This window comes from Myotis nattereri, assembly GCF_964212035.1.
Source record: "Myotis nattereri genome assembly, chromosome: X".
Taxonomy (NCBI): Eukaryota; Metazoa; Chordata; class Mammalia; order Chiroptera; family Vespertilionidae; genus Myotis; species Myotis nattereri.
In genome coordinates, this window is record NC_138078.1 from 81,779,044 (window position 1) to 81,806,621 (window position 27,578).

The 27,578-nt window shown below is 37.8% G+C and overlaps 1 protein-coding gene across 1 annotated transcript in view; it reads left to right on the top strand.

The window, feature by feature from the left end:
• Positions 1-792: 792 nt before the first annotated feature.
• The window catches only part of PCDH11X (protocadherin 11 X-linked), a 972,549-nt gene continuing 945,763 nt past the window's right edge, over positions 793-27,578 (top strand). Inside the window, exon 1 of the mRNA XM_081115087.1 lies at positions 793-1,110. The gene's annotated coding sequence lies outside the window, so the exon portion shown is untranslated. The remainder of the gene's footprint in view (positions 1,111-27,578) is intronic.

Here is a 27,578-nt window from a genome sequence, read left to right on the forward strand (position 1 = left end):
CAAAAGCTAGATCTCCCTCTACCCAAGCTCCCCGCCATCCAGAACGATCAATCTGAAAAGCAAGCGAGGTACCAGACCTGGCTCACAGTTGAGTCTGATGTATGCAGCAGGCACAGTCTCTCTGCTCTGACTGCGGCTTTGCCGGGCTCCTGCCCTGACTTCCACTAGTCTGCCCTAAGTATCCTTTGTATGAGAAAATGGAGCTGCTGGATGCTCGCTCTCTAGCTGGAGTCAGGGTGGCCGGCGGGATCTCGAGAAAAGCACATATAATAAGAAAAATCAAACTTCTGTAAGATAATGTGAATGAGTTAAACTTAAAGGGAAGCCTAAGAGAGCAGTCAGCGGAGGACCGAGCGGAGCAAGCATACCCTCGCTTTTGCTCTGCAGAACCGGCATCCCGAAAGCCACACGTTTCCCCGGTAGCTGGTCCTGCAAGCAAGTGTGCGGCCGGCACGCATTGTGCCCCCTTCACGGGCAACGAACTGTAACTTCCTCAGCTTACCTCCATCTCGTCCCCGCCCTTCTCCCCGGTTCCCCCGCAGCCAGGAGAGGCCGCCCCCGGAGCGGTGGGGGATGTGGGGTGCGGGGAGTGGGGACCAGAGGGGGGTTCCCAGCAGTTGGTGCTGCGCCATCCCCTCCCAGCAGGCAGCCCAGGCACTGACTGGTTCACTTCTCTCTCCCACCCCCCACCCCCGCGCTCCACTCGCTCACCCCCCTTCCTTCCCCCTTCTCCCCCTCTATCTAGTCCCTCCCACTCGCCATTGAAAAGGGCTGGCTCGGCGCTGGCTCCTTGCAGTCGGCGAACTGTCTGGGCGGGAGGAGCTGTGAGTCTGAGCTGCACGTAGCGGCCCGCGCGCGCGGCAAAGCAGAAAGAAAGCTGCACAGAGTGCGCTGAGAGTCAGTGGCAGAGGCGACACCAGAGACACCAGCAGCCCAGGCAACCCGGGCGGCCCACGCAACCTCAAAAGCCACCTCCACAACTGCTCCGCGGACTGCGAGCTGTGGCGGTAGAGCCCGCTACAGTGATCGCAGTCTCCGTGGAGCCGGCGCAAGCCTTTTCTCTTTTTTCTTCTCCCCACTTCATTCTACTATAGAGGCTACAATCACAGGGTGAGTATTGGGTCGGGTGTAGAACAGATCGCGGCGTGTGAGGCGTGAGTCCCGCACTTAGTGCTCCGAGGCTTCCTGCTGCCTGCACCTGGGGTCTGGACTATCACACAGAGAGGGTTCAAAGGCGCTTCTGGTAGTTCTCCCCCCCCCACCCCCACCCCTTTTCTTTCCTGGAGGTAAGAGAAAGAGCAAACCTCGGAAAGGAGCGCGGATAGAATGGATTTTTCGGCGTTGCCACCTTTTGGCTTGGGTTAGTTACTTTGCGAAAACTCTCGCTTCTGTCAGAAAAGTGTAGGCGCATGAATTTCCCCGACATTGGCCGTGCCAAAAGGGATTTGACTTAAACGGCTGCAGCCGGATCCAGTGGGGCTGAGACAAACTCTAAGACCGGGACAGGTGCTGAGAAATCCCCCTCGGACTAGCCCGGCAGAGCGGTCGGAGCTAAGGCGCAGCGCCCTGAGCCCAGCGCCCGCCTCAGACCTCGCGCCGCTGGATCCCGCTGTGCTCTCATCTCTGGGGGCTTGGGTCCTTGCCAGGCTGCCTCTAATCCTTGGGGACCCGACCCCTGTCACAGAGCGATGGGGAGCGCAGCGCGCCAAGGAGCGCGCCTTGTCCCCAGGGCCCTTCTGCTTGGCGTTAGCCTCCCCGCCCTTCCTTCCCGCCCCACTTCCCGGGCTCTGCTCAGCCAGCACCTGCTGGATGTGGAGGTGGTAGGTGTGAGAAATTCTGCCTAGTTTTGTTTTTGTTTTTGTTTTTGTTTAAGGAACTCCTTACCATGCGTAACTGAAAAAAAAGCACCCTTTTCTCATTGACAAAAAGAAAAAAAAAAGATACTTTCTAAGAGCATTGTGCAATGTAAGAGGGTTCCTCTTTCTCTAAAGACATTACTTTTAATCTCTTTGCCATAAATGCCTACCCATCCCATAAGTGAATGGCGTTTGCTGACAGAACTGAAAAAACAGTTCGTCTCCACAAAGGAATTATTTTTTAAAAGTGCGTAGCCATAAAACATCCGTCTTTCTCTAAGAGTGGTCTCTGAATGCGCCCTCGGAAAAGGTGACTTTTTAAAAGCACATAGCAGCGAATGGGTCCTTTTCTTTAGACTTTGGAAAAGCAGAGCTGCAATCTGCCCTTGGCTGGAGACAAGGCTTGCATAAAAGCGCTTATCAGAAACTTGTCTTCCTACCCTAGCAAATAAATAAATAAATAAATAAATAAATAAATAAATAAATAGATAAATAGATAAATAGATAAATAAATAAATAAATAATAGAAAAAAATACGGCGTGAGGAGGAGCGGGGGTGAGGGCTGCACTTCCCAAAAGTGAGTAGTTGGAACCACTTGTTTTCCTCCCCCCCAGGAAAGAATTTTAGAGCTCAACCGGGAATGACCTTTTGGCTTCCAGAATAAATTATTCCGCGCTACTTTGGCTGCCTTTTCGGTTTGCGGTGCGGGGTGCAGGGTGCCAGGATGCGTGTGTGGTGGGCCTGTGAGTGCGCATATGCGGGCAGCCCCCTGAGCCAGGTGCCCTTCCGAAATAGGGCTGGGAATCAAAACTTGCGCTACCGCAGAGCACACCCACCAAGCAAGGATCAGAGGGGAAAGGGGACTAAGACAAAATAATACAAGAACTTAAAAAGAAAGGACAAAACCAAAGCAAGTTCTTGTGTGGGAACATCCCAAGATGGCACTTAAACCTAGTGTAGGGTCTGTTTATATAAGAAAAGTGCGGGGAACAAAGTGCTTAACATCTGGAGAGGCCCGGAAGGGGGCAGGAAATCTGGTGATGGTGTTAGAGAGCCGCTGGCATGCTCTTAGCGCTGCAACAAGGCAACAACCCGAGGAGCGTGCTGAGAAGAATTTTAAACACCGAGCACAACACCTGAGAAGGTAGCGTCGCTTTATGACTACAGCGACTCGCCTCTCTCCCATAAAAGGTTAAAACAGGTGTGACTCAAAAAAAGATACTTGCGGGTACCTTATGAACTTGGTACAAACTAGATGGACTTCCACGCTCAATCTTGTTTGAAGTAAACTCCCACAATCACGGGCGGAATATTAGCCTCGGGGCTGCCCTTTGGTGTGTGTGTGTGTGTGTGTGTGTGTGTGCGCGCGCGCGCGCGCGCGCCCCCGTGGCGTGTGTTGGGGGGACATTTGAAAGCAAGTCGAAGTAATAGTATTTGTACATGTTTCCATGTTTTCCTCTTTCCTGTCTTTGTCTGGTTCCTCTGAGGAAGCGCAGACGGTGTGCGGGCGGTTTTGACGAATGAACTCGGATGGGCCCGCCAAGGTCTAAAGATTCCTTTCTCCTTCTGCTAAATTAAGAATTGTCCCGCGTGGCTCACGCGGTCTGAGTCCAGCCGCCACTGCCACGGTGCTGCGGTTGCCCACGCGGCGAATGAGCGCCTCCGCTAGCGAGGCCCCAGAACCCAGTTCTCCAGTTGCCTTTGCAGGGTCAGCCCCTCCTTCTGGCAATGATGTCAGCCCCAGAGAGGCATTTCGGGCCAGGAGGAGGCGATCGGGTGGCTAGCCCGGGCTGTGAGCGCCAGCAGCCCTGCCTGGCGCGCTCCCGGTGCGCAGCCGCCCTAGCTGCCTGTCGCCTCCTTCCCGCGCTGGCACCCTCCGCCCCCCTTCCAGTCCCTTAGTTCCCTGGAGGCGCGCGATGGAGCTGGAGCTGGGGAGGCCACTGCGGGCCCGGCCGTGGCTGGTTTTGAACCCGGTCATCAAGCACAGATTCAAGTCTTCCCGAATCCTTGTCCTCCTTTTCTCCGCCCCCGTTCTCTCCCCTTTTCATCTTGCACTTTCACTATTCACTGTGAATTTACTTAGTGTCATTTTAGAGGGCAATTTCGTCAGATGAAATAATAGCTACCAGTATTAAATGTCCGTTGTTTTCTCTACTCCCCTGGTGACAAGGAAGGGGAATGTGAAGACCGGCGTTTTTAAAATCCCGTGGCTGCCTCTTTGCCCGCAACGGAAAGCTCCCTAGAAGCCTGAGACGGTGCTGTGGGGGATGGGATCAGTCGACGGAGATTTCGCAGTGTGGGTAGTCCCCTCAACTGAAAGAAGGGACTTAAAATTGGGAGTTTCAGAAAAAAAGATCTAGGAGCTGCTGCCGCAGGGGAGAGGCCGGCGTGTCCTTTATTGTAAGGCTGCGCAGTCCCTTCTAGAGACGGGCGCGCCAAATTGGGAAGATTCAGAAATGGGATTTTACAAGACCAAAGCCCCCTGCGGCTTCCCTTCTAAGTTTGTTCTTTGTGTTTTAAGGAACAACCCCTACTTTCCCGAACTGGAGGCTAATTCGTTGCTCTGATTACGAAGGATTCTTTCTTTCTTTTTCTTCCTTCTTCTTCTTCTTCCTTTTTAGCTCTGGGAGAAGGACCAGAGCGCGCAGTTGGAGGTTTTACAGGGCGAGAGGAACGGGCTGGAGGAAGGACTTGTGGAGGCAGCTGGGACTCGGAACTGACTGACCTTCCTAAGGAAATAACATTCAGAGGGGGTCGAAATGAACTGCTTTCCTATTGTGTTTTGATTTGGAGGCAGGTGGGGGATTTGGGGAAAAGGGAGCTGGAGCAAAGAATTCTTCCGATTTGTAAATCTAGGATTTTATTTTCTTCTCTTTGATGGAAGGAAGCAAAGGCAGCAAGCTTAAAGTTGCTCTGCGTTTGAATTATAGGAATGGGGAGGAAACTCAGGCCACATTCATTTTCTGAGTTCAATCATTTGGTAAAGGTTGAAAGAAGTCCCTTTTTATTTTAATCGCCAGAATGAGATTCTGATGGACCCCCAAGTAATGGTGGGTTTTGTCACCTTGGAGCCCTGACAGAACAAACTGCAGGTTTCATATTAAAAACTTTGTGTGTGTGTGTGTGTGTGTGTGTGTGTGTGTGTTTTCCAAGATAGAAATTCCTGATAGCTTACAGACTGCTGGTGGCAGGAAGAAATCTGGTAAAAGATTTAGAAAGCAGAACATTTTCCTTCTCTCTATGCAAACCGTCCGAAACAGCCTTTAGTCAGGATTTATAAGGTTCTTGGGGAAGGGAAGGGAGGCGGGCACACTGATAAAGAGACTTTATATAAACCACTGGCTTTAAGCTGCATTGATGAAATAGTGTATGGCTGCCAGGTTTTTTTTGTTGTTGTTTGTTTTTTTATTTTGGTGTGTGTGTGTGTGTGTGTGTGTGTGTGTGTGTGTGTGAAGGAATATTATTCAGAGGCTGACAATTTGAAACTATTGTCTCCAATCTTCACATATTTTAAAGGTGTCATCTATTTATTCACCAAAGAATTTACAAACATTAATTAGACACCTACTGTGCCAGACAATGTGCTAGGCTCCCGGAATACAAAAGAGAATATAAAACGTGGCTTGGGACTCTGTGAGCCAAGAGACTTTTACAAATTCATGATACAGTGTGATAAGAGGTCTAATTGGGCATAATGTAGGGAGGAATTAATTTGTGCTAAGAGGCTGAGAAAACATTCATAAAGAAGAGGTGTGTCTTAGGCTTTGAAAAATAGGGATCCCTAGGTCTTGGCTAGCCAGGAGGTAGATCTGGGAGAGCCTGACACAATTAAGTAAGGAAAGGTGTTGTGGGGGAGCCTGATCCCACTATGGAGTTTAGAGGTATGTGTTAATTTAGTGGACATAGGCCACCTGTGAAATTTTTTCAAGCAGATATCTTAAAAATAACAATAAAATAAAGTGAGAAAATTTGGCAGTTGGTGGCACACAACATAAAAAATGTGTTGTTGCTTATCTTTAAGTGCATATTTGAATAAACTAATGCATTGCAATAGAGAGTGGCAGCTAATAAGTTAAAAAAGATAGTGTAACATCCAGAAAAAAAGGACAAATGAATAAAGAGGGCCTAAAGTAAATCAGTAGAACTAAGAAAGAAATAATACTATTCTGGGGAAGAAATTTTATTTTAGTCATAATCACTAACTCATTTATATCTTTATACTGTACTCATCTCACCTTCCCCATTCAGCCTCCAAATTCCCAATCTTCTACCATCAGAGTAAAAGCCTTCAGCCACTTGTAAACACACCTATCTCCACTGCACCCCATTTTCCACACACCTCCCTGAATCATCTCTGTGTCCTATATCATCTCCCCACCCTTACCCACTTCAGCTGTCTGTACCAACTGTTAGAGGCCCTTTTTCCTCCCCTTACACACTAGCAATTCACCTCTATTTGTATTGTTTTTCCTCTTGACAGTCTTCTCTCCCTGCTTCTTCCCTGCATTACCAATGTCGGTAATTTCTCCACTCATTTCCATTTTATTTCATATTTTCCAATAACCACCTTGGATTATCACCCCTTCAGTGACCTCAAAGAAGCCAAAAATAAAAAATAAAAAATAAAACAATACAACAGCAATAAAGAACTGAGGAACCTCTACTTCAAACTCATTTACAGATTTGTCATACAAGATTTATAGTGGAATTTCTCAGATTTGTTATATTTTATTATGCCTGCAAATGTCTGTTTTTCTTCAGATACAATTAAGGATTTAAATGTTGTACTTCAGGGAGTATTTCCAACTTTTCTGAATTTCTTATCATACACTCCCAAATCTGTTTCTCTGCATCCCATTCTTCCTGGCATGTCTTCTTCCCATGGGTCATTTCTTTTTATGTTTTCAGTAAAAGTTTCTTTTTATTCCCCTCTCCTTTTTGCTTTGCAGGATTGCCATCATAGGGCATATTTTAAATATTTTTAGAGGGTGTTCCCCTTAGACAGACTTTTCCATACACAAGATTTTAAGGCCTTGTCAAAGCATGTTCATACCAACATACACCGTTACTATGTCAATGTTCGGAGGCAAAGGAACTTTTTTTTTTCTTTTTTTACTGCATTCTTAGAAAGTTATATTTTTGTGTGTAGAAAAGGGCAATTCTCAGATCATCCATATTTCCACATGTAGTGGAGTTGTTTGAACAACTCTGGGAATTGGAGAGGGTATGCCATAAGCACAGGCAATACATTCTTTTATCAATGACACGTGTACAGTTTACCTTTGGGAAAAATAAAATATATAAGTACACTTAGTCTGATTTACTTTGTATTATAACATTCCAAATTACATGTTACTATCTGAGCAGAGTTCTATTATCTGAAGACTTTATTGATCATTCAGTATCCAGAAGGAAGAAAACTAGGTAAGATGCCTTGATATTTCTGACTGGCTTGCAATGTTTAAATTAATCCAATCCTATTTGAAATAGTGTCACTTTTCGATAGAAAATCATCCAGAAGGCCTGTCCCTAAAATCTGCTCATCTTTTGTTAGGAGAAAACATCAAATGACCTATATGGCATGGTCCCTCAATATTCATGCCCTGTGCCAAATTGATTGTAAAGCTCAGGTTTATCACATGGAGAAAGCTCTTTTATGGTGAAAGGTGTCTTTGAAGATTGTGTTACACCTGCAGAAATATTGCATTCTCATTATCAAACAGAAAAAAAATGAATAAACTCTTTCAGTTATGGTTTTTGAATTATAAGAGTGACTTGGCAGAAATAAGTGCTTCTATTATCTTTTGCACTCCAAAATCTTCAGGTGATCAAAGACTTCAGCTGCCCCTTTAATTGTCTTTAACACATTAAGCATCAAGTTACTATAATAAAATTTGAAACTGAGAATAATAATGGCTGTTTGTCATTTCCAGTCCAGATCTGAAATAGTGATGTTTTTCCAACCTAATCCTCTTATCACGGATGTAGAGATTTGGGAAAATAAAAAGAGGAAAGAAAAAGGATACTAAATACTGGGAGAGGATTTTTCTCTCCTCAATACAAAGTATTTTATTCATGTAAAATATAGAGAAGCATCCATCAGATCGCCAAACCTCAGAGGGAAGGTAGGGGAGGGCAGGGGTAAAGAGGAGAGATCAACCAAAGGACTTGTATGCATGCATATAAGCCTAACCAATACAATGGACACAGACAACAGGGGGTGAGGGCATGAGTGAAGGGATGGGGCGATGAAGCGATGAGGCGGGCATTGGGAGGATAAGGACACATATTAATACCTTAATAAAGAAAAAGAAAAGAACAAAACTAATTTATTGATGGATTTTAATTAAACTATATGGAAATTCAGTTCTTTTTTTAAATCCTTAAGTGGTTAGAATGCAAATTGAGATTTATATTGATTTTACAATTAACTTTTTGTCATCATAGGAAATGAAAACAAAAATTAAGTTTTCTGCCACTTTATTTTAATTCATTCTCCTTAATATCTCTAATTTTTATAGTATCCCATATCTTATATAATTTTAAAAGTAAATATATTATTTTAGTCTCATGAAAACTTTGAGTAGAAAAAGAACGCATAGCTATACCTGTATTTTAAAGGGGAAACTGAAGGTCAGATGGGTAAAAGCAGATCTCTAAGGCTGTCAAGTAAGACTGGAAGCCTACACAGGATTGTTGGTTTTCAGTTTCCACACCAGGGCTTTTCCAAACACTCTGCCTTACCTCTCTTTTATTTCTTTGACTATACTTTCTCAAAGTTCTGAATGTAAAAGAAAATGCTTCTTGGATTAAAAAATAAAAATCTCAAAGATGAGTATATTCAAGAATATTTAAGTGTACCAATTAACTAGCTACTTGTGTCATGTTTCCCTCTTAGTCTTTTGTGCACTAACCCTGTAAAAATTGCATGAAGACTATTGGAATTTAACAGTGCAGGATTATAGGCGCTCATTCACTTCCTCTGTTTTATTTATAGGAATAGTTCAAATTATGACCCATCGTAATGACACTCCATAAAGCTTAAGTTTACTTAATGTGGCAAATATTTAGTGTTATAGCCTAATTCATTTTTATTTTAGGACATCTATATAGGTATATATGATTTATTTTAAGGGATATTTGCCAGTGACTTTTAAATATTTGTCAGATTTTCTTCTGACATATCATCTTTGAAGCAACTTGTTTTTGGAAATCCATTGCATTTAGGTTTGTGTCATATCAACCCAAATGAAATTAAGCTCCCACTATGTCAATCATTGTTTATTGTTCATAGGTTTAAAAACTCCTTTATCCAGTGATTTGGGTATGGGGATATGAGAGCAGAAGGTTTATTTAAATTGTGTAAACACAAAGTATTTTATAATTTATATTTTATTAGGGTGATTGTGGACAAATAACTTCATTTTTCTGGAGTACCGTTTTCCCAAAAGTGAAATGAAGAAATTGTAAATTATTTCAAGGCACTTTCAAATGGAAAAAAAAAATCATGTTATGATTTACAAAAAGCAGTAGAGATCTAAAGCATTTTTTTTCCTTTTCCCAAAGCTCTGCAGGCATTATCAGTTTCACTGCATTGATCCATTAGCCATTAATAACTAAAAACCTATTGCTTGTCTAGCATGGCAATACTTTAGATATGGAAGTTAGACTGGGTTGTGAAGGTAGCCCTTAAAGAAATTTAAACGAATACTTAAATTGCAAAGCTTACATTCTGATTGGGCAAAAGAATGAACAACAACAAAGTAATATATAGGCACATTAAATTAAATTCAACAAATATTATGCCAGGTGGTATATTATATTACCCTGAGTACGGTCCAGGTTTCATAAACTCTGAAAGTGGAAGGGACCAGAAAGACCTAGCCCAACGCTTCATTTTACAGAGAAGAAAATAAGGCTTAGAGATGTGAAATGAACTCTACAGGACCTCATGTAAGGTATTAGGTGATAGCATTAACTAACTCCACAGTCTTACCTGTTCCCTACTTTGTTCAAATACAAAAATAGTTTTGTAACTTATCAGAAAGTTAAACATATCCAAGATTTATTTATTTATTTGGCTTTATTGACAGGGAAAATTTCCCAATCTGACTCAGATATAAAAAATACTATGTTTTCCACACTTTGTTTTGAATTTAGATTACTAAAAACACCTCCCTCATGCATATTATGTTATAAAACATGAAAAATGCAGTATTGACATGAACACCAAGAGAATAAAAAAAAGTATGAAAGCATTACATTATATAAATAGTTTAACTCTTTAAAAATGACTTGAAAAACCTATTTACTTAAGATGGCAAGAAATATACATTCCTTGAAGGATGGTTTTATTTTTATAAATGCATATTTAACTAAAGCCTAAAATGTGCATTTCCTGGAGGCTTAATATAATTCAGGAAATATTTAAAATTGATTTCTTAAACTTTGATCTGTCTGCTGCATGATCTTATTGCCCATGTTGAGATGTGTGTGTGTGTTAGGAAGGATGAGCCAGGCAAAGGTAAGCACACAGACTATGCCAAAGCAAAGCTTTCCTTCATTCCCTGAATAGTGACTTATTTTGCTTTGTGGCAAGTGGGAAGGAAGGGAGAAAAAAGAATAATCAAGTAGAGAAGAGCACTGACAGAGTGTTTGGTGATAGGGTCTGATTTTCAGTATAGTGTGGAAATTTGCAACTCTTTTTGAAACTGCTCAATCTGGCTTCTCTCTCTCACTTCTAATATTGTATATTTGAAACACCTTAACTGTTATTTAATAGTTGTTTGTTAGTTTTACTAGCAAAAAAACCAGAAACTTGTAAATACATTACAGCAGTTTCCATACATGCTGGTTATTTTATAAAGTGATGAGAGCAAAGCAAGATTATTTGAGGGAGGGAGTTTGAATCCATTAAATAACAAATGTATTCTGAATGAATGCCTTATAAGCATACAAGAGTAAACAAACAGGAGAATAGAAAGCCATTGCATATATATATATATGGATATATATATATATATATATATATATATATATATATATATATATAATCTATAACAGAATCAGAGCACTTTAGAAAGAAATAGAGTCAATATACAATTTCTAATCAATTTCTAGGAAGTTATAGTCTATCCCTGTGGGTCCAAAACTTTAATGTGCATACCAATCATTTGGGAATCTTGTGAAAATATAAATTCTGATTCAGAATATTCTAGGTGGGGCCTGAAATTCAGCATTTCTGACAAGTTCATGGGGATGTAGATGCTGCTGCCTCTCAAACCATACTGAGCCGCAATGGTGAATTCCTAATCTGGTAACCAAGCTTGAAAAAGGTGAAATAAGGTAAAAGTAGCAGGGTAAAGAAAAATAATTTTATGTATTTATTTTGCAAAGGTTAACATTTTAAAAATTAAAAATTATTGCACTTGGATATTAAAATTGATTTTAATATTTGGTATGACTAGATCAGTTGAAACTATAGTTCAGAAAAAAAAATAAGTTGCTTGTCATTGTATAGTCAAATTTATTTTACAAGAACTATATCCTTATATTTGTACCATTTCAAAAAAAACCACTATTGGCCACACAATGTCAATACCTTACCAATGTTTTAAAAACATCTTCCAGATTGATCCAAAAATCCTGAGCAATTTAATCTACTATAGATCCTTGAAAATATTAGCTTGTGAAATACTGAAAATGAGTATATCAGTTAATCATTTAGATTTCAGAATAAAATGACCAACTGAAATTTTATTTGTCTAATTTGAAGCCATTGTTTTTATTTTATGTTTAGCATCTGACATTTTTTAGGGAAACACCACCACTACCAATAAAAGAGACTTGCTAGAGATTATTTTATATTTGCTATCCCTAAAACTCCACTCAAAGCAGGAAACAAATGTTAAATTAGATACTATGATGCCTATTTTCTTTACACCTAGCCTTTTAGATTGCAGCAGACTAGCCATTTAATGTAAATGAATTTTTCATTCATAATCATCTAGGAAATCTTCATATCTCCATTTATTTATGCAGTTCATCTTGGCATGGAACCAATTAAAACAAACAACTTTTAAAGCAGCTACTGAAATAAGTCGTTTAATTTTTTAAACTGTGTTTGTTAGAAGGCTCAATGTGTTTCTGGCAAGGTTAGGGTAAAACTGAAAAAGTTGTCACTTGGAAGCTGGGATTCATGTCTTAACTGTGACATTGAGATTCAGAAGTCACCACTTTCCCAATGAAACTGTATTAGTATTTTCTAAGCTCCTATGCTTTAAATGGCAAGAGCAGAGCTTGTTTGGTGGCAACTTGAAGATCCCAGTGAACAAATGGACCAATTGGATTAAAATGTTTTTTTGTAACTGCTAAATGAACTTGGGTGTCTGCCAGAATTGCCTTGGATTTCATTACTCTTAATAATGTTAATGTCAAGCATAAACAGTTTCCATATGCCTTAGGAGGCATGTATAGCAGCCAAAATAGTATATATATATATATATATATATATATATATATATATATATATATATGAAATTCCAAAGTATACAAAAAAGAAAGAATATGAAAAACCAAGAAACATGTTAAAAATAACAGACCTCTTCAATTTTTATTTATTTTCAAAGACTAGAAATGGAAGCTCACTCTATAGAAAGAAGAAATATTAGTTCTATGGAAATATGCTCAGGCCTTAAGACCAAATGAGAAAAAATGGAGTTAATTTGCAATGGCATTATAACTAAAAATTTATATAAAATTGAGTACAATGTAAAAAAAAATCAGACTATTTCAGGATCATGACAATTGGAAGAAACAATTTCTTGGACTAATCTAACTAATATTAGAAATGTTACTCCCCCGTCTCATAACAATAGTAGCGAGTAAATATTTAAACGGGAATTATTGGCGAATGCAGTTGTAAGTTATGTTGTAGCGCAAAATTGCGAAGCCTTCAATCAAAATCAATGTTTCATGACATCTGTCATTTGTTTTGACACATCTTTCAATTTTTAGGTTAATCTAATTATTATGAATTGTAACTATTTTTCTAATTTCATCCGCTGATTGAAATCAATTGTTTTATTTCAGTTAAATATCAACCCATTGTAAAAATAAGATGAAAAAAAGAGAGTTTTCAAGCAAAGATCGAGTTGTGATTGTCCAGTTCTTGATGCATCAAAAGAAAAAGGAAAAGTTGCAGAAAGGTGCAATTACGTTAGCTGCAAAACAATTTAAGTGTAACAGAATGACCATATCAAGAATTTGGAAAGGTGCTTCCGAAAATAATTGTCAAGGAGAATCTTATGCTAACGTTGATTCTTTGAAAAAACAAAACTGTGGGCATAAATGCAAAGATTATGGAGAAAAACTTGAAAAACGTAGACATATTCCTCTTAGCAGAAGAGGCACCATATTAGCCTTTGATAATATTTCTCCTGAAATACTGGATAATACGTTTCTGTCACTTCAACAAGTTATGCTGGAAGCAATGAAGAACGATGGCTCCAATAATTTTAAGCTCACGCATATAGGGAAAGCAAAGCTTCGCAGCCAAGGGATCCTACCTACAAGTTTAAAATGCAGTAACGAAATTATTGAAAAATCCAGAAACTATCTGAACACTCAAAATAAAAATTAGGAGTACTATTTTTAATTTATTGTTTAATCTAGTTTTTTGATAATAAATGTTGTGTTCTATATTTATTTTCTTTTGCTACTATTATTATGGGACAAATTACATTCATCAACTGCTACTATTATTATGGGACAGAGGGAGTAAAATATTTAACAAAACTGTCAATTAGAGTAATCAAATCCAACTACATAACTTTGAGTCAGTTCTCCTTTTTCCTGTTTTAGAGACAATATAAATAAATCTTAATAGGATGATATTTTTTAATATTGAAAAATTAAATAGAGCAAAATATTTATAACTTTAAAAGCTTTAATCAGATATCATGTAATTTTAGTAATGATTTTAAAGAGATGGCAATGAAGGTAGCCACTAGATAATGCCATATAATATACTTTAAATTTTGAAGTACTTGTGATTGCTAATAATAAAATACGATGACAAAAATTAGTAACAGCATTAATAGAATGATTATATTCAATAGAAAAAAAAGAGAATTCCAAGTGAAAATTAGGTTCCAGGATGAATACTGACAACTTAAGTAAGCATCCTCATTCAAAGAATAGGAAGACACTCTGAGAACATGTTTAATATTTCCTTTGAAAACATTTTATATCTTCCTTATACCGTACACTAATGATAGTAACTAAATTACCCAAGAATATGCTTTTGTGGTAGTGGAAATAACTGAGTTTCTGAAAAAAAAAATTAAAACCAAAGATTTATCATGAGTCTGCATTACATTTAAAGAAATTACCTGAAATAGAACCTTTCAGTAACTGTGAAAGGCACTTTTACCAGGTTTTAACTGTGTGAGTGACTACTTTAACATTTTAAAATTGTTGTTACATTTTAGTGTATTACAGACTTTATCTCATTGGAATCTAACAACAGTGCTATGAAACAGGTACTGCACCATTTTGACACAAGGAGAGAGACACAGACAAGTTTTGATTTGTTTTTTTTATTTTTTATTTTTCAAGATAATATAGCTATTAAGTGCCAGGCAGTCAGCCCTATGTGCTTTTTCTTATGATCTTCCAAAATATTAATTCCATTAGCCAATGTGTACACTACAATTTTAGATACAAATACTCTTAAGGAAAATTTATTTTTACAATGTATTTATTATGTTTAGTCTTTCAAGGGTTTTGAATTTGTAATAGGAAGTTTTGGTGAGCACTCATTGGATCTCATTACGCACAATTAGGATAATATCCCTGGCCTTAGTAACTTCAAACACTTGATAACATAAATATACAATGATAGAATAGTTATAGTGGACAAAAAATAAGGATGTGATCAAGGTGAACAAGAGAGGAGTATTAGAATGGATAAATCAATAAACCTTTTTAGGAAAAAAAAAAAAGGATTTGGTTCTAATATAAAATAGGCTCAGAAACCAGACTCAGGTTTCTAAAAGATTTCTTTCTCTGAAGAGAAAAACCAACCAAGCAAACAAACAAAAAAACAAAAACAGCCCTAACCGGTTTGGCTCAGTGGATGGAGCATTGGCCTGTGGACTGAAAGGTCCAAGGTTTGATTCTGGCTAAGGGCATGTACCTTGGTTGTGGGCACCTCCCCAGTAGGGGGTGTGCAGGAGGCAGCTGATCGATGTTTCCAACTCCCTATCCCTCTCCCTTCCTTTCTGTGAAAAATCAATAAAATATATTAAAAAACAAACAAACAAAAAACCCTTGAAGGAATAGGTCTGAAGGGGCAGTATTTGAGAGGGAAAAAAAGGAAAATTTATCACGGCTATGGGTTAGCTTACACATAGAATGTTAAGTAATAAACTAAGGTGTATTGCTCTGGCTAAGTCCGGGCAATGCTTGCAATCCAGAACTTTGGGAGGTCTCAGATTTCTCATTTTGTTGGAATTACATTCGAGCATTTACATAAGATAGATTTTTATAATAGTAGTTAACCATGTGGGCTGACTAGTTTTACCCACTGGGAGATCACACTTTGTTTTCCCTTGGAAGAACTAGATTATTAGAAGGTATTACAAAAATATCTTTTGTTGTCAGAAAAGCAAACCCTGTTTAGCTTCTTTAATGAATCTCATGAGAATAGTAGTATACTTAGAAATATAAACGATGATACATATTCTGCCAAAGTGCTGCTTAATATAAAAGGCAAACACTACCCTTATTGTGATGTTTCCTTAAAATTGCAGTTCTTCTACATAAACTTGACATTTGTTTGTGACTTTGTATTTGACAAAAGGCTTCACACAAAAAACTTCAAACACTCCAAATAACCCTGTGAGTTAGGTGGGGCAGTTACTTTTAATCTCTTTCTCTTTCTTTTTATTTTTTTTAAATTCCAAATGTAGAAGCAAACTAGTCCAGAATTAGCTAAATAGCTTGCCTAAAGTCATCAAGTTAGTTAAGAGTAGCTTCAAGTTCCATGAGCCTTTCACTATTCTATTTAAATGGGAACACTGGTGTTGATAACTTACCCTGAAAATTATGCAGTGATTTGAATTATTTTTAATAAAGGGAGAAAGAGAAAAAGAGGTATTTCTTAGCTATGGAATCTAGGTTGGGGTTAATATTTCTCTGCAGAAAAAAATGCAAATTGTGATAAGATACTCAGTGTGACTAAAATAGCCCTATGCTGAGGTAACTCTTAACTACCTATGTTTTGATAAAAATATTTAATTTGTCTGCTGCTAATATTTTCCTCTTGTTATCATTATTATTGTCTCCAAATAAAGTAAGGATATTTCAGTGAAATGCATGTTCATAGACATGTAAAAATCCTTAGATCTTTAGTATACTCAGTTCTGTTTGTTTTCCAGTATCATTTGGGAAATTTTGTCTTTCTGTATAAGATGAACTTATTTTTAAGTAACTTAATAAAATGGCAGATACTGTTAAGTGAACTGTGATCAATTACACCAACCTAAGATTTGTTGTTTTTCAGAAGGGATCATTCATTTTGAAGTGACCTGCCCAAGGTCACAAGAATTTGTTAGTGACAGTTGGAATAGAATTTACATCTTTCTGGAGAGTGTGCTTTTAACTGTAGCACACAGTCACAATTTTACCATAGTAAAAGGGCTCATGTAAATACAAAAATATTAGATGTTTGGTGTTCATATAGCCTGAACTGTTCCAAAGTGTTACAACTGATGTGGGTTATATACTTGGATAGTAAAGACCAAACAAAAGTGTACTAACTAGCAAAAATGGTGACTCATTTTGAACAAATCAAAGACATTAGCTATTTGAAAAATTTTCTGAATAAAACCTAAATTTTAAAAGGCAGTATTAAATATTGTAAATGATTTTCCATCTTGGACATTAGATATATATTCTACATAGATTTTGTATGCTGCAATTTAAACTTTACTGAAATTTCACTATAATACTCTGCTGTATTTCGATATAGATTTGTTTTGAATCCAGGAATTTTGATATGAAGAAATAAGGACAGCATTATAGACATCTTCATTTTAATAGTGTGTGTCTGTTACTTAGGACCCCAAAATGCATTAATATAAAGTTTCGATGTTCCATAAATACTAGGAATTATTTATGAAACTTATGTTTCTATTATTTACAGAAAATTAAATATTCCCTCTGTTTATTTTAAAGGTGTTTTCTCTCCTGCTAAAAATGTCTAACACATTGGCTTATAATAGACTAGATGCCCACTGCACAAAATTCGTGTCCCTCAGCCCAACCTGCACCCTCTCCAATCAGGGACCCCTCGGAGGATGTCCGACATCCCTTTCACAATCTGGGACTTCTGGCTCGCAAACACTTGCCTGTCTGCCTGCCGGATTGCCCCTAACTGCTTCTGCCTGCCAGCCTGATCAGCCCCTAACCCAGCGGTTCTCAACCTGTGGGTCACGACCCCTTTGGCAGTCGAACGACCCTTTCACAGGGGTCGCCTAAGACCATCCTGCATATCAGATATTTACATTATGATTCATAACAGTAGCAACATTACAGTTATGAAGTAGCAACAAAAATAATTTTATGGTTGGGTCACAACATGAGGAACTGTATTTAAAGGGCCAGAAGATTGAGAACCACTGCCCTAACCACTCCCCTGCCAGCCTGATTGATGCCTAACAGCACCTCTGTCAGCCCGGTTGCCCCCAACTACCCTCTCCTGAAGACCTGGTCATCCCTAACTGCCCGCCCCTGCAGACCCGATCCCCCCTAACTGCCCTCCCCTCCCAGCCATCTTGTGGTCGCCATCTTGTGATGACATAAGAGCAGCCATCTTGTGATGACATGGGCGTGGCCATCTTTTGACCACAGGGGGGTGGCCATCTTGTGCTAGGGCGTGACAGTAAATTTGCATATTACCTCTTTATTATATAGGGTTAATGGGACAGAATTTCAAACTTTAGCTTAGCAAAGACACCTTCAATGATCATGCTGTTCTTCAAAATATAAATTAACAAGTTTGGTTAAATGCAGGGAAATCATCTGAAAGCCAGCAAACTCTATTGTATTTTGTTATAGTTGTATTTGTTTGAATGAAATTTTTTTTTTGCGTAACAGATTATGTATTTTTAAAAATATGTTTTTATTTATTTTAGAGAGAGAAAGGGAGAGGAAGAGAGGGATAGAAACATCAATGATGAGAGAGAAACATTGATCAGCTGACTCCTGCATGCCCCCTACTTGGGATCGAGCCTGCAACCCTGGCATGTATCCTGACCAGGAATCAAACTGAGCCATGACCTCCTAGTTATGGGTCGACATTCAACCACTGAGCAACACTAGCCAGGCTATATCATTTATTTCAACACTTAAAGAGTTTTCATTGTGAACAGACAGCATTTTATCTTCCATAGTTATTAATCTACATTTTTTTTTCTTTTTTATCAGAGCCATATATTCCTTCTGCACAGCTTAAATTCATTTAAGAAATAATTTTAATATCTTTAACTTAATTTGATTTCCAGAAAAGATATCTAGGGATACACTGTTTTAACAGCATGACTGTTTTGAAACTATTATACAGATACATTTTGAAATGTTAGCTATGTAGTAAAAAGGTAAGAATAGAAGAATCTCCTCCTTTCAGAAGCTACTAAAGATAAATTGGTAAAGTTGTAAACTGTAAAAGACTAAAAGGAAAAAAAATGAATCTTAGCTCGTCTCCTAGAAAAGACTTACTTGATAACTGATTCTCAAAACTGAACACATTCACAATAAATGAAAAATCCAGATTCAATCATTTAACTGAAGATTATGGTTCAAATATGAAGGCACATTTACCCACAATAATTATTTTTGCACACTTGATAATCACTGTACACACACACACACATTATTTTTAGTTGGTGCAAATTAATGAAGGCCTCCTTTGTTCTTTAGTTATTTTTACCATAGATATGTACAACTGTATCCCTGTGAGGCAGGAGGTATTCTGATTATCTCCACATTATAAATATGGAAATTGAAACTTGCCTGAAGTTACGCAGATATTAAATAGCCATGTAAGGAACCAAATTCAGATACTTCTTTTTATTTCACAGCCCAAGATTTTAGCCATAGTGGTAAATAGAAATTTACTTTTGTCTACATTTTTGAAATAAAATTTAACTATATTAATAATGACTTTACACATGTATGTTTTTATATCTCTTTAGACAAATGCTTAATATATAGTTCTCAGCTTTATTAACTTTATTAGAGCAGCTTAACACTATGTTTTGAGGAAACAGAAACCTCCATCAGTTAAACCAAGTATTAAGGTATTGTTTTCTACTGGACACCTTACTGGTAGGAGAAAAATTCAATCTATAAAGCCACTGTCATTAACAATTCAGTCACAGCCTGGAAAATGTGGACACCTACACCTAAGTTAAATCTTATTTTTTTTTCCTTTTGATAATTGCATTTTTGTTGTAGATTATATAGTCAGTGTAAGAAATTTAAAAATATATTAGATTTATTATCTTTTTCTTCAAAGATTGGTTCATTTTTTTATCATTTGTATACAAATTTGACAGATATGACTATAGGCAAACCTGGAGCAATTTTTGATTTTTAATGAATTTGCTTGGACAATCCAAAGTTAAAATAATGGCTTTTAGTTCTAGTCACTGTTCAGAATCCTGATACATAACACTGGAATAAATACCAAGAGGATAAAATGTCTGCCAGTATTAAACAACTAAATCACTAACATTCTCTTGAACCACAAAGGGAGACTGGAATTTACTTATAGTTCCATATGCATAGTATCACATCTCATTGAATTAATCAATTATTTTAACTGACTTTTTTTTCCAAATTAACTTCTAGTTTTAATTTAATGTGGACATTAGTCTTTTTTTCAATATTAATCATTCTATTGCTGTAAACATAACTTTTTGGAAATTACAGACCAACTTAAAACAACCAACAGCTTGCCAAACAAAGAACTAGCACCTAAATAATCCAAGAACTTGGACATTAGACTGATTGTCTAAATAACTCAATCAGTAGTTCTATGTCAGACAAATAAAGTACAGCAATTTTTTATTCTTTAATCATATCTTTAGGGCTTATCAGCCAGGAAGGAAGACTATGAGTTAATAATATCGATCAAAGATTAGTCAAAAGTTAAAATGTACTCACTTGAATTTATTTTTTAAATAAATGACATTATTATAATGCAACAATGATGTGAATACAGTGTGAAAATAAACCTGATGTACACGGATGCCTCTGCTTGGTAAGTACAACAAGGGAAGCTTAGCATAGTGGAATTTTGCCTAAGGAGACTCTCATTTTAGTAGGCAAACATTATGCATTTTTCAATCATAGTGATATATTTAAATCTTGAAAAAGTAGAAGCACTTTTTAAAAATACAAGTACACATAACTTCTAAAATTGATGATACATAGCAGCCTTCAAATTAGATATAAACAAATATAAATTAATCTTTAATAATTCCCCAAAATTGTATTTCTCATACTAATATTCATGGCCATTTTGTTACTTGAGATTCTCCTGTTCACAATGAAAAAACTATTTTGTAAAATTTACATTGTCTTCCTGATATTAGGATATATTATCACCAGATAGCAGTGGCGCGGTAAGAATTCAGTTCCTATTGGTGTGTGTTTTACTCAGACATGAAATAGTTCTTCTTTAATAGATGTAATATCTAAAATTGGATAATAAACCATATTTATGCAAATATTCAAAACATTAAAAAATAAATATTTAGACCCAACTTATATTTTCCTTATCATATTTTGCTAATTAATTCTTAATCCCTAATCTTCTCCAGAGACTTTGATTAGTTTATTTCTGGCCTACTCTATATTTTGTAATATTTTCCTGAACTAATTTATTTTTAAAAAAACCTTGCAACTATGGGAATTTAAAATAGAAATTTTAGAAGACTATTCTACAGAGTTGAATAGAGATTTGAACTAAATCCATAACCTCCATGGCACAAATTATTCTATTTTCACACTGATTTTAAGAAGGCATATCTACAACTAAAATGTCTGTTATTTTTTCAGTTCAACAATAAAATATAAACATATGTATTTCTGTTGAGTTAGTGGCTCCATTTCTATTGGGACATTGTGCTTTGCTTACAAGAGTGGATGTGAAATATTCACTATGAGATTATTTGTTATGAGGAGTAAAAGACAAACTTTTTTTTTAATTAAATCTTTATTGTTCAGATTATTACAGTTGTTCCTCTCCCCCCCCCCATAACTCTCCTCCACCTAGTTCCCACCCCACCCTCTGCCCTTACCCCTCCCACTTACCTCATCCATAGGTGTACAATTTTTGTCCAGTCTCTTCCTGCACCCCCACATACCTTTCCCCACAAGAATTGTCAGTCCACTCCCTTTCAATGCCCCTGGTTCTATTATATTTACTAGTTTACTCTGTTCATCAGATTTTTTATTCACTTGATTTTTAGATTCACTTGTTGATACATATATATTTACTGTTCATAATTTTTATCTTTACCTTTTTCTTCTTCCTCTTCTTAAAGAATACCTTTCAGCATTTCATATAATGCTGGTTTGGTGGTGATGAACTCCTTTAGCTTTTTCTTATCTGTGAAGCTCTTTATCTGACCGTTAATTCTGAATGATAGCTTTGCTGGATAAAGTAATCTTGGTTGTAGGTTCTTGCTATTCATCACTTTGAATATTTCTTGCCACTCCCTTCTGGCCTGCATAGTTTCTGTTGAGAAATTAGCTGACAGTCGTATGGGTACTCCCTTGTAGGTAACTGACTTTTTTTTCTCTTGCTGCTTTTAAGATTTTCTCTTAGTCTTTTGCTCTTGGCATTTTAATTATGATGTGTCTTGGTGTGGTCCTCTTTGGATTACTTTTATTTGGGGTTCTCTGCGCTTCCTGGACTTGTAAGTCTATTTCTTTCACCAGGTAGGGGAAGTTTTCTGTCATTATTTCTTCAAGTAGGTTTTCAATATCTTGCCCTCTCTCTTCTTCTGGCATCCCTATTATTCGGATGTTGGTACACTTGAAGTTGTCCCAGAGGCTCCTTACACTATCTTCATATTTTGCTTTTTTCTTTTCCGGTTGGGTATTTTTTGTTTCTTTGTATTTCAAGTCTATGATGTGATTCTTAGGATCCTCTTGTCTGCTGTTGGATCTCTGTATATTATTTTTTTTTTCAGTCAGTGTATGCTTAATTTCTAGTTGGTCCATTTTCATATCCTCCAGGTTCTCACTAAATTTATCAGTGGTTTCCAGAAAATTCTTGAAAAACATTATAACCATGGTTTTGAACTCTATATCCAGTCATTTGAATTCCTCCATTTCTGTCATTTGTGACCTGTTTCCTTGTCTGCATTTTTTATGCTTCCCTGTGTTGGTAGAGTGGCTTTGTGTGCTAGGTGTCCTATAGGGCCCAGTGGCTCAGCCTCCCCAATTACCTGAGGTGGACACTCTTGGTGCACCCCTTTGTGGGCTTTGTGCACAGTCTTGTTGTAGTCTTGTTGTAGTTAAGCCTTGATTGTTGTAGTTATCACTGGTAGGAATTGACCTCCAGGACAATTGGCAGTGAGAATCACCTGTGCCTGCAGTGGGAGAACTTCTGTGCTGAAAACACCCTTGGGGCTTTGGTGCTCACTGAGTCTGCCCTCTGAGTTTCTCCCTTATGGATCTGAGGAGTTGTATTCTGGATGGTCCTGCTCTGACCACTGGGTACACTGGCTCTTGGATACAAGGAGGTGCTAATTTAGCCTCTGCCTGAGGTTACCCAGCCAGAGGTTACCCAGCAGGAGCTACGAAGAGATCTGCAGATTCCCCTTCCTTTTTTGGGGGTTTGGAGGTGCCCAGATGAGGCCCAGCTGTGAAACACTCCAAGCTGCTGTGGGGCCTTGGACCTTCTCTTGGAAGTTCTGGGTCTGTCTGGCCCAGCTGCAACTTGTTAGGTATTTTTCAGATTGCAAAGGGCCAGGGCATTCATATGCAATAGCCTCTGCTGAAGCCTGGGTGGGGCGGGGTCTCAGGGAATTAACAGGGCAGAGTAAGCAGCTATGGCTAATCCTCAGCCCTGCCCTAAGGGGCCCCGCATCTCAGTGTCCTGGTAATTGTTGCCAGCACCTCTGAGGCAAAGCCGCCCTCAAGTTCCAAAATTCTGCCTGCTGCCAGACAGTCCAGTTTCTCCCTGTATGAGTCCTGGGTCCCCAGAGACTTCCTGGTACTGGAGTTCAGAGCAGTCGGGAGCTTGTGACTCCCTCTCGATTCAAAAAGACAGCTGCGTCCTCAGGTCCAGCCCCTTTCCACCCGCGCTCGAGCCTCCGTACCTCTGCACTTTACTTCCGCAGCTCCTCTGAGTCTCAGTGTGCTTTTTTCTTTCCTTCTAGTTGTAGAATTTCCACTCAGCCAGCCTTCCTGTAGTTCTGGATGATGTCCGTTTTGTCTTTTAGCTGTATTTTTGAACTTGTTGTGGGAGGCAGCAATTTCCGGTGTTTACCTATGCCGCCATCTTGGTTTCAGTCGACAAACTTTTTGATATAGCATAGTAAATGATGTAATTGAGCCTAATAAGGTTGTTTAAAGATTCACAAGAGATGATAGATTTCAGACCATTCGTTTTGATTTACTATGAATTCCTTTATAACTACTCAGTTTCTTATCTGTGAAATAAAAATAAGGGCCACTAAACAATTTTTTCTGAGATTGAAAATAAGTCATAAGACATTAAAAATTGTATTACACAGAAGAATAGAACTGAAATATATGAGGCCTTTAATATCTTACATTTATATACATATATTTATATTTAAGTGCATTGATATTTAGAAATGATCACAAATACTAAATACTGACATACTCATAAATAAATTTTTAATAATAAATATTATACATAACACTAGAAAAAACTGATGTGATGGTATATAAGTAAGTTGCATATGTTTCTAAACATTATTTGAAGTGCATTTGTAGAATTATGATACATGCATATATTCATATATTAGATATTATTATTTACATAAAGGCATACATGGATACATATGCTCACATATTATTGCTTAGAAAAAATGGCAATATAATGATTAGATACATGTTCTTAAATACAAATTTGAAATTATTATATATACTAATGGAAAAACAAACTAGATTTTTAGCTTTTCATCTGAATACTCAATTCCAAATATTTTTTTATTGACCCATTAGTAACAGGCATCACCACAACCCAGGTCAGAGAAAGTTGACAAGTTCACAAAGCAGGGAGATTTACCTCACTCCTCATTAGGGTTTTGCCCAGTAATTTTTATAATCGTCCACTTTCCATCACCTTATCCTTTCCTTCGACTGTATTTTTTCTTTCTTTCACTGAATTTTCACCTCTCTTTTTCAGAAAGTGATTTGTTGAAAGATTAAATATTTTACTTTGAAGTCACGGTTTTCTTTCTTTTTTAAAAAAAACACATTTTTAATTGATTTCAGAGAGGAAGAGGGAGGGAGAGAGAGATAGAAACACAATGATGCCATAACCGGTTTGGCTCAGTGGATGGAGCATCGGCCTGCGGACTGAAAGGTCCCGGGTTCGATTCCGGTCAAGGGCATGTACCTTGGTTGCGGGCACATCTCCAGTAGGGAATGTGCAGGAGGCAGCTGATTGATGTTTCTCTCTCATCGATGTTTCTAACTCTCTATCTCTCTCCCTTCCTCTCTGTAAAAAATCAATAAAATATATATAATAAAAAAAAGAAACACAATGATGACAAACATCCTGCACCACCCCCCACTGGGGATCAAACCTGAAACCCAAGCATGTGCCCTGACCTGAAATCGAACCCGTGACCTCCTGGTGCATAGGTCGACGCTCAACATTGAGCAACATGGCTGGGCAAGTCACTGTTTTCTATTTCTGTTCTACAGAGGTACATCTATCTATGCCAAAACAATGTTTGAAAATCCTTTTTTTTGTACTTTTTAAACATTATTTGTTTTTCTAAAATTAAAGAAAAATTACAAGTAGGTATATGTTCCTGGGATCCTTAAGACAAATATTTGTCCCATTTATATTTGGCCCTTTTCTTGTTCTCAATTGTCTTGGAGATGCAGAATAAAATAGTACATGCACAGGAGAATAGGGCTTTCATTTATATATCTAAATATTGCTTGATAAAAAAAATAAACATATAAACATGTACTTATATTTTGACTAGAATTTTGAACAAAGGTGAGTCAAAATAGATAACTTTAATTAAAATGATTATTCATGCCCTAACTGGTTTGACTCAGTGGATAGAGCATTGGCCTGCAGACTGAAGGGTCCCAGGTTCAATTCCAGTCAAGGGCATGTACCTTGGTTGCAGGCACACCCCAGTAGGAGGTGTGCAGGAGGCAGCTGATCAATGTTTTTCTCTCTCATCGATGTTTCCAACTCTCTATCCCTCTCCCTTCCTATCTGTAAAAAATCAATAAAATATATTTTAAAAATAAAATAAAATTATTATTCATGTGTAATACTATGTTTATGTGTTCATTTGACTTGCATCTAGTATATGATTCACCAATAACTTTCTTTTTTAAATTATACTAGAAGCCCAGTGAAAAAAAAATTTGTGCACTTGGGGGGCGGGGGGAATCCCATAGCCCGGCCTGTGCCCTCTCGCAGTCTGGGACCCCTCAGGGGATGTTCACCTGCTGGCTTAGGCCTGCTCCCAGTGGGGGTGGGTCTAAGCTGGCAGACAGACATCCCTCTGGCAGCCCGGCAGCCCTCGGGGGATGTCCACTTGCCAGCAGGGAGCAGGCCTAAGCTGCAGTCGGACATCCTTAGTGCTGCTGAGGAAGCAGGAGAGGCTCCCGCCACCACTGCTGTACTGGCAGCCATCAGCCTGGCTTGTGGCTGAGCAGAGCTCCCCCTGTGGGAGCGCACTGACCACCAGGGGGCATCTCCTGCGTTGAGCATCTGCCCTTTGGTGGTCAGTGTGTGTCATAGTGACCAGTCATTCCCAGTTGTTCTGCTGTTAGGGTCAATTTCCATATTACCCTTTTATTATATAGGATATTTTTTATTGATTTTAGAGAGAAAGGGAGAGGGAGAGAGAGATAGAAACATCAATGATGAGAGAGAATCATTGATCAGCTGCCTCGTGCATGCTCCCTTGCTGGGAATCATGCCCACATCCCAGGTATGTGCTCTGACCAGGAATTTAACAATGACTTCCTGGTTCATAGGCAGACACTCAACCATGGAGCCATGTGTAATGGTGACTCAACCAGTCGGACACCAATAACTTTTGAAAACTAAGAACCCCCTTCTGCTGCTATCACTAACTTGAAAAAAGACAAAACAAAAAACAAACTAATCTTATCATAAAAACATTCAGTTAATAATTCAATTTAACTTTTAGGAATATTTAGTTTAAATAAAAAAATCTATTCATTTATAAAAAAACACATAGAATGCTATTTTTATAAAAGTTCATTATCCCATCTGAGCTTCAAATAAAATGATGTTAATAAGTAAGTCACTTACCTATTTAACTTAGAAAAATTTCAAACAAATAAAATGTAAAGACTTTCAAAGAGAAACATTTATTTTATACCTTTGTTAGTCAATATGAAAGAGGCTCTGGGTTTGCAATGTATGTTTCATCATGTTTAAGTTATTAACAAAATATAAAATATGGGCTGCATATTGTACCTGAATAATATACATTTTTAACATAAATTAATTGAAACACATTTGCATGGAAATGATAGTTTTGCATGTATTTTCAAAAGGGAGGAAATAGCCAAGCATGGTTTTCCAGAATGCAATAAAACTTTCATTATCGAAAGCCACATTTTACTTTTATTTGGAGTGACATAAATACTTTAAAACTTTATCTAAAATGTAAATTTATATAAAATTACATATTTTAAAGATAGAAATATTTTGATATTATTCAAAGCTAGAATTGTATGTAATATTAACATATAATAACATTAAATATCAATTATTTGCTTTGCAAAAGATTTTTTGATGTGTAAATAGATTTAACCTAGACTCTAAATATTAGGTTCCCAGACTGTATTAAAAATGACATTTGGCCCTGACTGGTGTGGCTCAGTTGGTTGAGCTTCCTCCCATGCAACAAAAGGTCATGGGGGCAATAACTAGTCAGGGTACATGCCTGTGTTGCAGGCTTGATCCCCAGTAGGGGGTATGCTAGAGGCAGCCAGTGGATGTTTCTCTCTCATATAGATCTCTCTCTCTCTCTCTCTCTCTCTCTCTCTCTCTCTCTCTCTCTCCCCTCTCTCCCTCCTTCACCCTTCCTCTCTCTCTCTAAAATCCATAAAAACATTAAAAAAATAACATTTGTTATCAGTCCTCCAGGTGTTACATACATAACAGTCATGCTTAGTTAATAAGTGAAAGATGCTTAGTAGATGCAAGAATCTGGGATGACAAATATGTTAAAGAACTTTATATAAATGAAACAATAAAATCCTGACTGATGTTAAAACACACTGATACATTAACAATATGCTTTCATGAAGAAGTGGTTACTAGAGAAAAGACTTAACTCAGGGAATTCAGAAAGCTGGTCTTTCTTCAAGTGGGACAGATACTCTTCCTGTCCTTTCTTGCTTTGTATATGATTAAAGGACAATCATTCACATGA